Consider the following 14,610-nt stretch of genomic DNA (forward strand, 5'->3'; position numbering starts at 1 on the left):
TGGTTTGGCTTGTCTAGGTTAAAGATCTATGCTATTTATGTTCTGGCTTCTAGACCCTTGCAAAGAAAAAAACAAACTCTACAGATTTGTACCAGTACTGAAATACCTACTTACAGTATTATAATTAAATTTTTAATCTGAATTCTGAATCATTATATTCACTAGTTTCTGGCTTCTATAATACAAAAATCTACAATTCACATTGCCCAAAGATTTAATTTAATAAACTTTATTTAGGAGGAAGGTCAAAATCCATGTCCTACTCTCAAAAATTTTGCCTTCCAAAGATTTGCACTTTTTATTTTATATTCCAATTCCAATTCCAAAGCCTTTATTGGCATTATAAATTACAGAGTTAGTAGAAAAGGGGCAAGTTAGTAGAAAGGGGGCAGCCTAATTATTTTATATTAGAGTTAAGGAAGTTTCAGTTTCCCAGAGTTGGGGAAAAGACCTTAATCTCATTGTTCCTTTGCAAATCCATGTACACAGACAGAATCAATCCCTTATTTCTTAAGTAGTAAGTTTCAATAAGTTCAATGAATAGAAGATTGTTTGGAGGGCACAAGGAGCTAAGTGTGAGGAGAGAGGGACAGGGAGTAAAAATGAAAGTGAAAACATTTGAACAGAATACTCCGCAAGTCTTGGGATCTTTGTGAGTATAGTCTGAGGTTTATCATATTACTCTATCCCTGGAGGAGAAAATGTAACATCTATAATGGCAATAGCCCATTTTGGGAACATTTTAATTCCTAGTTTGGGAATATTTTATTGAAGTTCCTCTACCTATGGGTAAGGCACGCAACATTTTTTTCCTAAAAATGTAAACACTGCAACAAAGAAATGCAAGATCTGGTGGAATGAATGAATGAAACTGGAGACAGTTCACCTCACAATAATTACATAATTATCCATGTATTTCTAATAGCATAAGCAAATCAATAATTTTTATATGACTGTAAAAATAAATCAAAAGTTATTATTCTAAAAAATGAAATCTTCATCTGCTTGTAAATGTTAAGATTATGCCAGCTAGCATGAATCTTTATATAGAAAACCATGATTTAAATCTACTTACTGACTTTTGATTTAAATTGTGATTTAAATCACACTTTAAATGAATTTGATTTAAATAAAACACCCTGGTAATGAGCATATAGGCTTTGAGTTTGCTTCCTTGAGGTAAGTATTATAGTGCAAAACTAGTTTATGGAGATCACTGAAGCAGAATTTGAATAGAAACAACAAAAAATATTTGTTGATTTGCAGTTTAGTCTCAAGGAATAAATCAGCAGCACAGGTCTCTAGGGGAAAAAAAGAGAAACCTGACTAAAGCAGATTCTGCATGGGCCAAAAACAGTGGTGTGAAAACAGTGTAAAATGGTTTAAAATGGTGTAAAATGGTTTACACTGTTTTCGGACCACTGTTTTTATCCCATGTGGAATCTGCCTGAGACACATAAATTTAAATCAGTTAAAGCTTCAGAGAATAATTAAGAGAATAATTTAAATCAGTTAAGGCTTCAGAGAATTATATTCTGTTTCATATAAACATGATAGTTTGGTCAATAGAGATTCAGCAGTTGAGAAGATGTGTGCTTCCACAGTCCTGAACGAATATGAGAATTATCATTCATTTTCACGCACTGCTTTTGTAAAAACCATTATTTTGTGCATTATTGAACATGGTACTTTGATACAAGATCATGTATGCCAAAATGTATTTTTACTTTCAAACTTTCAAATGGATGGAGGGAGCAGTGCTAGGTACTCACTAGGGCCTAAGTGGAGCATTTTACAAAAAAGAAGGTCTGGCATGCTTTGTTCTGTGGTGGAGGAATGTACAATTTACTAGCAACTTTATGTGGAACAGAGTATAGAATTTTATTTAATTCTTTCAGACACAAACAGGCCACTAGGTTGAATCCTCTCACACATATTCAGGATTCCTGCCATTTCCCAAGAGTCAGACTAAATAGTGCAAGGTCTGCTCATTCCCAGAGACAGGCCTAATAAATAGAATACTAGTCTACACTGTCCCAGACTACCCTTCATTCTGCTCTCTCTTCTGAGCCAGACCTGAACTGTCACTGCCTTCTCAGTCAGAACTCCCCCCTCTTGTGCTTCTCTCCAATATTCCATCATCCTTCAAAAAGGTGACTGGATGATGGAACAGCCCTCCTATCTGGTGGGCCACTGTGAGTAGCAGAATGCTGGACTAGATGGACTCTGGTCTGATCCATCAGGCTAGTTCTTATGTTCTTATGTTCTATGGGCTCATCTGAGTGGCTGTATTTCCCTTCAAGGGCAGGACAGCCTTCTGTTCATTACGGTAAGCAATAGAAAGAAACCATTCGTCTTGTAAAATTAAATCTATTGGGCATACCCTAACGCATTCTGTGTATTTGCCTGCCCTCCCCATTCCCGTTATGTTTGATGTTTGACTCCAATAAAGTGATTACTAAAAATAGGTCCTGTCCAGCTGATGTTTTCAGTCTTGGCCATATTTCATGATCTTGTTTCTGTTAATAATAAACATGCATTTTGAGACTACAATCCACATTTCATTTAAAACTGACCATGCTTTACTTCACTGAGGAGAAATTGTAATGCTCAGAGATGCCAAGGGCAAAGTACATGAACCAGTACTTCAAAAGGCTTGGGGGAGATCACTCATTTGAAAACCTCCACTACATCTCTCTCCCTGATTGTTCAAAGAACATCTTAAACACAGGCTAGAATTTCTCTCCCTGATGTACTTTACCAACTTTGCATGAGCAGTTGAAATAGACATGAAAGACCTCAGTGTAGACTTCTCATTGAATACCAGCAGGAGAATATTTGACATGGAAATACTTTCTACCATAATTAATGGTATCCTTATTATTCAAGTGGGTACATTCTAGTATTAAGTTTGCCTGTTTGAGTAATAAGGACACCATTAATTAAGATGGTAATCTTATCGCCATCTGTTTATTTTATTGCTCTACTATTGTAAGGTTTAACTGTTATGGTTGGATGTTTATATTGATTTTATTGTATTGTTTTATCTGATTCATGATGTTCGCAGCCCTGAGCCCTATTGGGAAGGGCGGGATATAATTTAAAAAATAATAATAATGAGGTACAGTCATTTTTCCAGTGGATTAACATTATACATCCTAGTATTAAGTTTACCTGCTTGTATAACAAGGGCATTTTCTAACAAGCCACCTCACATGTACCTTTAGAGCAGAACTGCACCACAGACAGCTTTTGAAGGTATCTTAGGACAGTTCAATTGATTTAGTAGCAATCATATTTAACTACGTGCAATATGTAATAATACTTCTCAAGTCAATTTATGTACAAGGTTGAGCTAGCACTTCAGAGGCCAAGAAAACCCAGAGTTGATGAATGGCAAGATATAGGCAATTTACGCACTTGTGTTCTGCCTCGCAGCCAGCTTACCTTTCCTTCACTGTAGACTTTCCTTTATACACTGGGGTTTTTTTGCCATGGGGCAGAGCAGAGAAGCTATGCAGCTTCCAAATTTTGCAAAATGCAACTTTTCCTGGGAAACAAAAGAGCTAAACAGGAAGCATAATTCGTTATCAGAATTTTGTTGCTCCCTCCTGTTTTCCCTAGCTCACCCAACAGCAGTTGCTACAGCACTTTTGGCCACCTTTCTGAATAATCAGAAGGGCTTTGTGGGAGTGGAGCAAGGGACCTGCTGATTGAGCTATCAGATGCCAGAAAAGGGGGGGGGGGCATTCTCCCAAATAGGCTCTTCTGGTCACCATTTCCAAACAATGAGAAGAACTCTGTTTTAAATGCTGCATTTCTAACATTGGAGCAAGGGACTGGTCTATTGAGCTATTGAACACCAGGGGAGAAAGGGGGAGATTTGCAGACAAACACAAATGATGCACTATTTAAAATTCTGTCTCTGTTCATTGGCAAGAACACTTTAGATAAGAAGAAAGGGTCCCTTTAAAAATGCAGTAGTAACACATTTATTGTTTGTGTATTTATGTATGTAATAGATTATGCTCCTCTACTATTATGTGTATTATTTAGTTTGGTCCTTCTGGGTGGAGATCTTGGTTTCAGTTTCTGTATGTTAGCAAATGCTGACGGTTGTAAGAGGTACCTTTCTTGCAAATAAAAGCTGTTGTTGTGGACCAGCTTGTCTCTGCTAAATGGACTTGAGAACTGCGTGAGTACTTCATCTCTTGTGTAAATAGAAAACTTCAGGATCCCAGACTTGTGGAATATTCTGCTCAGATTTCTCTTTCATTTTTATTGCTTGTCCCTCCCTCCATATACTGAGCTTCTTGTGCAGATCTATACATGTAGTACTTAAGACAGAAGGGATTCTGTGTACATAGATTTGAAAAGGAATGATGGGGCTACAGTCTTTTTCTCAACTCTGTATTTTTATTTTATAACATTTTTGCTGTGAAGAAGCATGCAGAAGAGTAGCGAGGGAAAATGGAACCTGAGGCAAAATGTGAGTCCCCCCGCCCCGTATGCTTGGTAGGTGAGTATGAGGGTTGGGAGTTAGTATTGGGGTGGGGGAGGGAGGCACAGTGAGGGTAGGGGTAGGGGAAGGTTAGAAAATGAGGCTTGGGTGGGGGGAGGTGAAAAGCTGTAAGTTAGGGTGGAGGTTGGCAGGGTCCAGGCTTCCTCACAGGGGTGGAGTGGTGAGACAGGGAGGACTTGCCTTGCAGGTCACAGCGTGGGGCTCTCCAGGCAGGGGAGGCGGGCGGAGACCAGTGTCTGGTGGTGAGAAGGGTGAGCTGAGCCTTACCTCTTTCCTTGCTCGCCACCTACCACTGAGCAGGGCCAGGCTGTGCCGAGCACCCCAAGCTGAGGAGGGCCACTGGGGGGAAGGAGGAGGGGTGTGGGGGGCAATTTTCCATTCCCCACGTGACTGAATGGTGGCTACCAGGAGCATTTGTCCCCAGATGTCCCTGTGGAAGCTCCGCCTCTAGGAGCATGTTATCTCTGTAGTCACAAATTCAGTTTTGAGAACTGATGGAGGAAAGAATATGGAAAAGAAATGGAGAAAATGCTTGATCTTATGAGCCTGAAAGCAGCAACACAATCCACAAGCAGTAGAATCAAGGCAAACTCTATTAACCATCTGTGCAGGATGTTATGCTGCAGGCTTTGAAATAGACTATTTTTGCTGAATTAAAGGACTGTAGAAGAGTTTCTTGGATTAATCAAATGCCTTCTCTCTATACTGGCTAGATACTTGCCAAGAATAGTTATTGCCTTCATTGGAAGAGTTCATGGAAGGAGCAGGTAGGACGGAGTTTTGTTTGTTTCTCCTTTCTCAAGCAACTGATCATTTGTCCCAAAGAGGTTTGGGAGTGTCTTAAAATGAGTAGATGTGCAGTTACCAATAAAATAAAATAAAGTAAAATGGCCTCTTTTTCAATCTTCTGTTTACAGCTTGAATAAGCAGAAAAAGGAAAACACGCAATTTTACTTGATTCTCCGTCAATGATGAAGACAGCTGCATTCTAAAGACCAGTGTCAGTTATAGAACTTCATGATTGAAAGTTGAATAGAATTCTGAGAATGGCAGTTCAAGAGTTCTAAAAGTTGAGAACAGACAGTTGACTGTGTGAGAAGCTAACAGACAGAGCTTGGAAACCGCTGTGTGAGCTATATGATGTTTTGTGGAGGATTCTCCTCAGGAATGAAAGGAACACATTTTTGGGTTTTTGATGAGGCCAGGATCCAGTCATCTAGGGAAAATGACTCTAAGGCCCCTTCCGCACGGAGGCGGAAGGGGTTGGGTCGGCGTAATCTACATGATTTCTATCTACGTGATTTCTATCAGTTCAATCCAGATTTGGAGAGGAGGGGGGTGCTGAGAATGACTGGAAAAAAGAAAGAAGCTAACGTTTTTAAAAAGTGTACAAGAAGTTCGACAAGCAAACCAGTGACTGCCAAGAGAAACCACCTTTAGAAAATTAAGATTTAACACTTGTAAGTGAACCACCTTAATACCACTGGAAGTACAATATATCACTTGAGCTTAACCGTCTCAAACTTCTCACTTGAGCTTAACCATCTCAAACTTCTCAATTCTGTTATTCTGTTACAATCTAATTACTGTTATGAAGATCTGCTAACCTGACTTTTAAATTCCACAAAACAAGACAAATAAAACCATTTTAAAGTTGTAGTTTTAAAAGCCTCTTGAGTGCAAAATATTTATGACCATTTTATTTTTCAAAATAAGTCCCTCTGTCATATATGCATCTCCCATTCTGCAATACCTTTTGTTTGTGAGGCCATCCTAATTCCCACAGAAGAGTTTTGAGACAAATGGTTGCTTGAGGAAAGCAAGGAAATATTTACTCCATCATCTCTTTCTGTCCTCTTATGCTAGATTCAACACAACAATTACATGTAAGTTCCTTTACACAATTATTTTTAAAACCACAAATCAAGGGAAACTGAAAACAGTTAATGCTAATTTATACCTGATTTTTTGGATGCACTAAATGCATCATTCATTTGGTTGTCCACTCATATTTCAACAGAATTTAATTCTTAGCCACAGGGGTACCTGATCACTTGCATTATTTGCAAGTTTCATATCAGATGGATTTTATTTCTTCTACCAGGTAAGAGGAAATTCTTTCTCTGGTTTTCCATTTGACTTTTGTAGACAAAAAGGTAAATTCTCAACTCCCAGTTTACATGTCAATAAAACATATATGTACTCTTTCACATAACTGCCTAATACTATATAGGCAGTGGCAGTCATTCATTTTTATCAACTGTAAAAAACAATGAACCTTTAATAATGAAATTCAATATTGGTTGCCCCCCCCCCTTGCCCTATAACTAAGTCTGAGAATACTGAAATCAATTTTTAGACCAACTTTACCTTATCTTCAGTAGAACTTAATCATCACTGTCTTAGCATAATTTGGGCCTTTATGTACCTGAATCAGGATAGCCCAAGTGAGTCCCATCTTGGAAGATTTTAGAAGGTAAACAAGATCAGCCCTAATTAGTGTTTGGATGGATTACCATCAAGCAATACCAGCTATACTAGGTTGAGGCAAACCATGGCAAACCACCTCTGAATGCGTCTTGTCTTGAAAACATGAAGTGGTTGCCATAAATTGGATGAGACTTGATGGCTATAAGAGAGGTGAAAGGAGGAATCAAACTCTGTAATTTCCAAAGTAGTACAAGCACTATATTTGAGGCTTCAGTATTTGTTTTATCTTTAAAATGTTCATTATTTAGCCTCTGATTTAAAAAAACCCAACAAATTCTATCATGAGAACTTTCACTGAGAAACACAGGACTAAAGCAGATATAACCACTGCCTATATACTACTCATGAGGATCCAGCTAACTTCCTGAGTTATTACAGATAACTTTTGTGGTTGTATTCTGTGAGTGATTGTGGAAGGTCAATATCTGGTCAGCTAAAGCACAGAAAAAACATTGTAAATTAATATAATGTTTCAGCCTCTGACCTTTTAAGATGACATTTAATTCCCAAATGGGGCTGGTATTATGCAGATAGGACACACTTGAGCAGTACATGATACATTTATCAGTTAAAATGTCTAAGATTACATTTTAAAGCTGCAGTCATATGAATGTTTTCTTGGCAGTAATCTCTACTGTGCTTAGTGCAACTTTTTTTCTGAATAAAAAGTTATCTATTTTGGCTTAATTAGAGGGGTGAAGCAGTTCATTGGATACTTCCCATGAAGGGTCTTTCTCCTCTGAGGAAAGGAGGACGTCTTGTTGGGTGATTACCACCGTCCAATCAGAGAGGCAGGAACTAATTTTTTGCTTCCTTGCTACTATGGGAGTCACCCTTCTCTTTCAGTTTTAGCAACTCGTAACAGTTTAACTTCAATATAACCTGAACAGATCAACTTCAAAACGTTTCAACTAGATACCGATATAGGCAAACAAGGTAATAACCACAGCATACAAAAGGCAGAAGAGGTCATAGAGAAAGCAGGATAAGTAGATGATGACTAAGGAAGGGTCAAGATTTCCTCCTTTCCTCGGTGGCATCTGCCAATTGATATTTATTGATTTTATAGGGTCTTATAAATGTTGGAGAGAGATGTCCAGATGTCTGCCTTGCACACCTCTTCTACTGAAGCCTGCTTCTTGAATGCTTTGTTTGTTGCAGTGCTCCACAGTAAACGTGCAGTGATTCCTGTGGAGGGTCCTTTCCTATGCACCTATACACTTTAGAGATGTATTCCCAAATAGATTTCTAATGGCCAAGCTTGACCTCTTTTTCCCTATATGTGGAGGTTATAAGGATACGAGCCTCATATTTTCTGATGCTCTTGGTTCTGATAAAAATAGCACTTAAATTGCCCTTCTCACAAATTAGGATGTGCTTGGACAGAAGGAGGGAAGTTCTATTTCTTGACTGCGGTGAAAAGCATAGCTAACCTTAGAGTAAATGCCTATACAACCCTTAAGATAGCAACAGGGTCTTAGATACTGTGTTTTAATGTTAATTTTATAGGTTAGAGAAATTGTATTATTTATTAGTATTAGTCATAGAGGTTATCTATTAGTCAAATGGATATTGTGTTTAATTTTACTTTCTAGGCTAGAGTAAATTTACTACTGCTAGTTGATTGAGTGTTAGATGTGGAGGTTAATTCCTAGGTTATTATTGTTTTCTGTAGTTTTATGCTACAGAAGAATTGTGATTATGGAAGCCATTTATGTTATCAAGTTTATTATTGTATATTTATGTTGATTATTTTGCCATATATGTTTTGATGTAATTATTGTAGTTGTTGTTTATAATGGTAATGTTTGAAATGTTATGTTCATTGTGGTTAATACTATGGTTTATAATATGTTTATTGTTGCAATCTCAATTAGACTCCTGCATGGACTCTTGCCACCGCATCCTGGACCAATTGAAGTTTCTGGAGCCATCTCAAGAATAGCCATACATAGAGTTACATTAGTCTAATCTGGAAGTAATCATTGTATGGATCACAGTGGCAAGCATAGGGTGAAACAGATAGGGCACCAGATTCTTAGCCTAGCAAAGATGGAAAAATTATACTCTGGTTATGTTTGTGAACTGGGCTTCCATGGAAAGGAAGGTATCCAGACTCACCCCCAGACTCTTGATGGTTGGTTGGATCATGAATAACTGAAATTGCAAATTGTAAACCAGAAGATGGCCAGGATCTATTGCATCAAATGTTTTTGGGGAGGTTTTAAATTAACTTTTCATTTTGACCTCTCTCAGTGAGGTAAGATAACACAGAATGCAGCAGTTTGCATTTTCTTTAGCAGTGAGTTTATTTCAAATATTGCTTGTAGAAAGCTAAGTCATATATTATTCTAGATTTCAAAAGTATACAAAATAGAAATGGATTGTATGAATAATTCATTTTACATGTAAAAGCAATAAATAAGGAAGTATTGCATTTATTTAAATATTTTCCAAAAATTCCCATTTCTCCACCCTAGACTGTTCCCCTCAGATTTTCGGCTGGACTTCAATGGACTTCAAAACCTGAATAGATAAGCTTCTGTGATTGCATAACTGGGATTTTAAAATCAGTGTTCAATGAAAAAGTTCTGCAGAAAGAACTGACTGCTATAAAAAGTTACTAACCTATTGCTTCCACACAATACTTTTACTTCAAATATGTGCTCATAAAGTATCTCTCTTTCAGTTAATAACTCCACTGAGATACTAATCATCAGGGTAAGATTCAGAAGAGCTTCATCTGAGACCCAATATGCCAAAGTAGCCTAGGCACGAGAAAGCGAAACACTGTCCACCTCTCAAGTTCTTTTTTAAAAAAACAACAGCCCTTTTTTGAAGTCAGTCAGCAGCTGCATGAATACCCAATGATAGTCCCCTACTAGAGTTCAAAAGTAAAGACTTCCCTGGAGTGTGCTCCACACAAAAAAATCAGCTTCTCAGGATTATATCTAGAATCAGTATTTCTTCCTGGTTATTTATTTTTTACATTCAAGAAATAATTTTACTTGAATAAACTACTACTGCACTTTAAGTGGCATGGTATAGGAAAATTGTCACCACTGGTAGCTAAGTGGAAACTCCTTGTTCATCAGCAGTTTTGCCTTTGTCTATAAATTCTTCGGGTCATGCAAGTGGGACAGCATTTTGCCTTGATGCCCTGATTGTGTGTTTCTTTCAAGCATCTGGCTAGCCATTACAGGGATCTATTGAGGCAGACCCTTACTTTGATCCAGGAAGGTTCTTCTTATGTGCCTGCTACTGTTAGTATAAACTGTCTGTTAAAGGTAAAGGTAATGACATGGTTCAAGCATGGAGTGAGGTCACATTGTGACATTTACTAGGCAGACGATGTTTGCTATTGCCTTCCCTAGCCATCTACACTCAATCATCAATAAACGTTATGAAAACTGTTTCAATAATCAAAACACTGTTTTGTATCTAACCATTGTTTTCATTCTAAAGCACTTAACCACTGATCTTTTCACAACTGAGTAATCATATGAACTTTCCTGCCCTCCCACTACTGGAGCACTTATTTCCAAACCAGAGTAATGCTGTCTATTGCTATGGTGACTGAATTTGTGGTTTTCTCTCAGAGCACAATTAGATAAACCTAATTATCAGATTTCTTATTTTCAGCTTCATTTAATAACAACTGTGAGATTGTGCACATTTGATCAAGACCAGAACTGTGGTAGGAGATGTAAGCCTTTCCTCTGATTGCAGGGTAAAATGATAATGCCACCTCCACAGATGATGGGGTTCCAATCTGATTTCCTCCACCTCCCTTCATGCCTATTTACAGAGGATCTCCATGTAGCTCCAGTTTTCCAGCTAGCTCTTTAAAGATCAAAAGAGAAAGTGCCAGTATTTCTTAGATCATGAAAACAAAGCTATGGCATGATGTATTTCCTTTCCTTTCTCTTTAAGATGCTAAGCTGACTCAAGCAAGACTCTATAAAAGTGGCACAGAAATTTCCTAAATAAATAAAATAAATACATTTAAGAACAAAAAGATCCGTGAATGAGTGGCAAGGTTGACTGGTCACCTGATCTACACACGCAGCAAAATAAAATGGTTAAAGGGATAACAGTAGACTGTATCACTTTAGACAGCAGATGCAGGACTACAGTTTTGTCTTTGATGGTTGTCAGTTATAGGAAGGATCTGTTGTTTGTGCTGTAATAGAAACAAGGTGAGAATGAAACTCAATTCCTAATTCCAGTGTGCTTAACTATTGTGTTTTCATATGGTACCTTGATGAAATACAAAGGCTATGTAATGGTTTCAGGGAAGGATACCATTACATATTAACTACAAGGAAGTAGAAACTACAGAGGTAAAGGAACAACATCCTGCACTTTTACATTGCATGTATGGTGATGATGAAGGATCAGGACCCACCTCTCTTGCCATGCTCAACCTACATATGTACCCCCTTCTATATTACTTCTATATGCTTGCCATCCATTTTTCCATAATACATAAATAGACCTGCATATTCTGGACAGAAACACACAGGTACATCAATTCTGGTCATGTTTAGGAGTGAAAGAAAAGGGAACTTATTTCTAAGAGGTGTTTTGGCTAACAGGTGGTAAAAGACCTTGACTTTCCATTATTTAATTAACCTCTGCATTCCTCATAGTCTATTCCATAAAAAAGCATTTTCACTTTAGCAGAACAGACACCGCAATATATAATTTTCTTTTGCGTCATAAAAAGATAATTAAACTTTTCACAAAATAAAACTGCAAAAAGTCTTTCTCTCAACTCAGCCTAGCTGGAAAGTTAGCCTGTCACTCTGAAACAGCTGATCTAGCCACCTGGATCTGTGCCACAGTGAAATCAAAACTAGAATAATGTAATGCACAGTACATTGGCCTCCCCTCAAAATCAATTCAGAAACTCCAGTTGGTGCAGATCCCCATGGCTTGTCTATTATTGGGAGCTAGATGGAGCATGCATATTACTTCCATTCCACAGTCACTCCACCGGCTGCCTATCAGTTACTGGGCTCAATTTAAGATATTGGCTATCACATATAAAGCCTTTCATAGCCTTGGACCCACATACCTGCAAAATCACTTCTCCTAATCACAACAGCTTCATTCATGTGAACAAGGTCTTCTGTAGGTGACAACCAGCAATTCGACAAAATCAATGACTTCTCCATTGTAGCCTCCACCTTATGGAATGGCCCGCCTGAGAAGGTCAGGAAGGCTCTCACTCTCCTGGCTTTCTGCAAACTATGAAAAACTGAATTATTCAAGAGGACTTTTCTATGCAGGTAATATAGTTGTACCGTACTAAATAATTCACAAAGATACTTAGATAAATTATTAGGAACTGTGGTCTATATTACTGTGTTTAGCTTGCTAAAACTAGGGACTTTCTATATATTTTTTGCATAATTTGTGTTATGTGAATATTTATGCTTTGCTTCAGTTGCTTTTAGATTTCTGATTGGTTCTACAACCCAATTGTCTTGTACCGTTTACTGAATATCTCATCATGACTCATTCTGTAATCTGCCTTGATTCCAAGTGAGAAAAGTAAACTATAAATTATATAAATAATTCAATAAAAATAAACATTTAGTACAGTGACAAAGCATTTTGGTTTTTCACAAGGGGATCTTACATGAGTCTTCTGTCCTCTGTTTATTCCCACAACCATCCTGGGTTAGGCTGAATGGGAGTGACTAAACAAAAGTCCCAGCAGGGAACTTCTTGGTTGTTTGGGGACTTGAACTTAGGTCTCATTGATTCCAATAAGATACCAAACTTCTACAGAATACTTCCACTCTTACTTTTTAAAATATGTCTTGTCATGCAGGGTAGTTAAATGTTAAGTGGCAAAAGCGATTTCATTTAGAGTTCTTGAAAAGAAAATTTATGAATGCAACCATGAATATTGCTTCACTATGTAGAATTTAACTTCTATACATTTTTCCTTTTTCAAAACAGTTTCCACAGTGTTAAATTACTTCACCAAATGTAGTTTCTATCTCATTTCAGAAACCAGACTATTGCCCAATGTTTGTACATCTTAATATCAGTTTCTAATAGTCTGAATAGGCTTCTTTTTTCATCTCCTCTGATGATCCTCTCTTTAACAAAAAAGGACTCAAACATTTTTTACTGCTGACATGTTCACTCTTTATCCATTTTACTAACTGAAACAACTTTAAACAAAAGAAACCTTGTCTACAGCATCATTTCATAAGAGGTTCTGTTTTCCTGGGAACCTTGAAAAGTTTTACGTATTGACAAGTGGACAAAGCCAAATAAAACAAAACTGAATGCAAGTAAATGTGCCTCAGATTTCCAAGGGTGAAATCAAGAGTGATCAGTTCATTTTCCACCAGCACCTACGCATGAAAAGAAATGTAAAAATAAATTAAAATGTCATATTATTGAAGAGGAAAAGAAAGTGCATACTAGAGTTACTTGTCTTAACTTTCTATATACTAAAAAAAGTTTATCTTTACAAACATTTATATAAGTATTTAAACTTTTTATCCTTTGGTTCTTTATAGTGTATATACATGGTTGAAAAATAAATCAGTTGGAATAAATATTTAAAGGGGGAGAAACAATCAGAAATCTACTATTTTCACAATTTATCTGTTGACCACCATTCTATAAACATAGATAAATTTGCATAGATATGAGATACATGCATTTTATTGCTTCCTAGTTTATCTGCTTAATCCATATGGGGAGCCCAGATGGGCTATGGGAGTGGTGCTGGGCTGCGCCAATATGTGTGACCCCTCTGCCACTGGAAAGGGCAAAGATGCTGGCATCTGGGTGCCCCACAGCTCCATGGCGGCAAAACTCGGAAGTGGGCATTGCAGTGAAGCTACACTGGCATTCAAGCAGGCACCGGCACAACAGATGGGACAGGCTAGGGTGTTCCTGGGGTGGAACCATCTTTAGTCAGCTTCCACTTGGACTTTTGAGCTGAGAACTCTGGGGCCTGGGGCCTGGACTTGTGCCACCTGAAAGGGTGGCGTAATTCCATTCAGCCTTTTGGAGAGATTTCCAGGTGGCCAAGTTTTTTTCTTTTTGCTTTCTTCCCACACTTCTTGGAAGTCCTCTGGAGATGGCATAGCAGTGCAACAGTGGCACCATCCCCAGCTGCCAAAGCCCTTTGGATTGGGTGTCAATCTAACAATCATTGGCTAATTCCCACACAGATAGCAAAATCCGTAAAAAATGGGACCAATCAAGGCTACATTTATTGGTCTTCAAACACAGGGAAACTCGCAGATTGGCAGAAAAATATTTTTAAAGACCTTATTTTAAGATAAAATTTCCCAAGAAATAATATACATCTGCCTCAAAAATGTGAACCAATAGCATTCATGTGGTGTTTGGGTTGCTACGGCAATTTCAAATTGTGCTTGAAAAAAGGCTGTAGTAAGGAAGAAGATTTAGTCAAGGAGAAGGTAGCAGAAAAGGAAGGTGAAATTGAGCAGTAAAGAATGGGAAGCTGAAACTTGCTGTAAAGGGGAGGGATAAATGGGGTGGGAGTGAAGACGGGGCAAATTAAAATGGAACTGCACTTTTCCGTGAGCCTTTGCAAA

At 37.8% G+C, this 14,610-nt stretch overlaps 1 protein-coding gene across 5 annotated transcripts in view; it reads right to left on the minus strand.

Annotated features, from left to right (window-relative positions):
* FUT9 (fucosyltransferase 9) overlaps window positions 1-14,610 on the minus strand; it is a 78,636-nt gene that overhangs the window by 34,028 nt on the left and 29,998 nt on the right. Inside the window, exons 1-2 of one of the 5 annotated variants that reach the window (XM_048494174.1) lie at window positions 13,221-13,369; window positions 12,093-12,265 (exon numbers count right to left, since the gene is read on the minus strand). The exons of 1 other annotated variant lie outside the window; for it this stretch is intronic. The gene's annotated coding sequence lies outside the window, so the exon portion shown is untranslated. Of the gene's footprint in view, window positions 1-6,892; window positions 6,935-9,349; window positions 11,196-12,092; window positions 13,370-14,610 lie in introns of those variants that run through there. 3 more of the 5 variants (XR_007244301.1, XM_048494166.1, XM_048494182.1) reach the window with 3 other exon arrangements.

The sequence above is a fragment of the Sphaerodactylus townsendi genome, linkage group LG01 (genome assembly GCF_021028975.2).
Source record: "Sphaerodactylus townsendi isolate TG3544 linkage group LG01, MPM_Stown_v2.3, whole genome shotgun sequence".
Lineage (NCBI taxonomy): Eukaryota > Metazoa > Chordata > Lepidosauria > Squamata > Sphaerodactylidae > Sphaerodactylus > Sphaerodactylus townsendi.